The sequence below is a fragment of the Anopheles funestus genome (genome assembly GCF_943734845.2).
Source record: "Anopheles funestus chromosome X unlocalized genomic scaffold, idAnoFuneDA-416_04 X_unloc_186, whole genome shotgun sequence".
Taxonomy (NCBI): domain Eukaryota; kingdom Metazoa; phylum Arthropoda; class Insecta; order Diptera; family Culicidae; genus Anopheles; species Anopheles funestus.
In genome coordinates, this window is record NW_026045134.1 from 1 (window position 1) to 2500 (window position 2500).

Consider the following 2500-nt stretch of genomic DNA (forward strand, 5'->3'; position numbering starts at 1 on the left):
CTTTCTACTGATCGATCCATACTCACTTGCGTGCACCTAGCCTAGGAAGGTTTCCTATGGCTTCCCATCTTTCTACTGATCGATCCATACTCACTTGCGTGCACCTAGCCTAGGAAGGTTTCCTATGGCTTCCCATCTTTCTACTGATCGATCCATACTCACTTGCGTGCACCTAGCCTAGAAGGTTTCCTATGGCTTCCCATCTTTCTACTGATCGATCCATACTCACTTGCGTGCACCTAGCCTAGGAAGGTTTCCTTGGGCTTCCATCTTTCTACTGATCGATCCATACTCACTTGCGTGCACCTAGCCTAGGAAGGTTTCCTATGGCTTCCCATCTTTCTACTGATCGATCCATACTCACTTGCGTGCACCTAGCCTAGAAGGTTTCCTATGGCTTCCCATCTTTCTACTGATCGATCCATACTCACTTGCGTGCACCTAGCCTAGGAAGGTTTCCTATGGCTTCCCATCTTTCTACTGATCGATCCATACTCACTTGCGTGCACCTAGCCTAGGAAGGTTTCCTATGGCTTCCCATCTTTCTACTGATCGATCCATACTCACTTGCGTGCACCTAGCCTAGGAAGGTTTCCTATGGCTTCCCATCTTTCTACTGATCGATCCATACTCACTTGCGTGCACCTAGCCTAGGAAGGTTTCCCTTCGGTACCGACTTCCATCTACGCACTCGATATAACCTAGGTACTTGGTACCGATGTTGGTTAACACTCAAGCATTTCTTGCATCCTGCGTGCAAGGTACCAATTTTCACTTCTTAGGTACGTTTTTATGGGCCCGCATTAATCCAATATCGCTCCGATGGCCTTTCGCATTATTTCATCCGATAGCCCTTGCCAAATGCTACCAAAAGTTCCTCCACGGCCATGTGCTCCGACGCTTAGTTTAGGAAATATTCGAAAAAATTCAAAAATAGGAAGCATTTTCTTATTGGAAAATCACCTTAAATCGATGGCCATTTTTTGGGCAAAAACTTTAACGTCTTCCCGACTTTGCGGAATTGCGAATTTTAGGCACCCAGAGAAAATCTTTTACTTTAAGGGGGCGGCCGCGAAGTTGCCAAAGTCTCGGACACAAAATTCTCAAGTTCCCCACTCTAGTAAATCGCCCTATGAGTATCTCCTGGCCCGCGAGCTCTGCGAGCGGGCAGCTTCGGCGATTTTTGCCTTTTCGCCTAGGCGGTTCTTCTACGAAATTGGTCCACAGCTTTTGCTCAGAAAGCTAGCATTTGTTGCAACAGTTAGGTGCTTGGTACCACATTTTGGTATCCATTAGGGCATTTGTTGCAACTACTCGGGTACTTTGGCCCACATTTCGCTCTACTCGGGCTTCTATGGTGGTACTTGTCGTACTTCTGGCCAACTTAGGCCAAATGGGTGCAACTTGTGGTACTCTGTGGGTACTTTAGGGCGTATTGTGTCTTTCGGGTGAACCTTCGCGATACTTCATGGGTACTGATGGCCAACTTAGGAACATTCAGTGCAACCTTTGGGCCTAAGGAAATTTGTCCAACTCTTTGGACTTAGAAAATTTTCTGGACTTAGTAAATTTTTCTGGACTTGTAAAAATTTTCAAATGTTCAATTTGGCCCACATTTCGCTCTACTCGGGCCTCTATGGTGCTACTTGGCGGTACTTTTGGCCAACTTAGGCCAATTGGGTGCTCTTTGTGGGTACTCTATCGGTACTTTTGGCCAACATAGGCCAATTGGGTGCTACTTGTGGGTGCTCTATCGGTACTTTTGGCCAACTTAGGCCAACTGGGTGCTATTTGTGGGTACTCTATCGGTACTTTTGGCCAACATAGGCCAATTGGGTGCTACTTTTGGGTGCTCTATCGGTACTTTTGGCCAACTTAGGCCAACTGGTGCTATTTGTGGTACTCTATCGGTACTTTTGGCCAACTTAGGCCAACTCAGTGCTTCTTGTGGGTACTCTATCGGTACTTTTGGCCAACTTAGGCCCATTCGGTGCTATTTGTGGGTACTCTATCGGTACTTTTGGCCAACTTAGGCCAACTCAGTGCTACTTGTGGGTACTCTATCGGTACTTTTGGCCAACTTAGGCCAATTGGGTGCTCTTTGTGGGTGCTCTATCGGTACTTGGGGACATATTATGTCCTTCGGGTGAACCTTCTCGATACCTCATGGGTACTTGTGGCCAACTTAGGAAAATTCAGTGCAACCTATGGGCCTTTGGAAATTGTTCCAACACTTTGGACTTAGAAAATTTTCTGGACTTAGAAAATTTTTTGGACTTAGAAAAATTTTCAACTTCTGTATCTTCTTCATCATGTTCCATTTTGTGGGACTTTAGAAAATTTTCTGGACTTAGAAAATTTTTTTGGACTTAGGAAATTTTTCAACACTTGTAAAATTTTTGTTCCTTCTTTGAAGAAGAATACTTTCCACTATTAGCTTCTTTCTCTTTTTCTTCTTAGTTGTCTTCTTATTTTCGGTCCGAGAGCGCCGACACTTGTA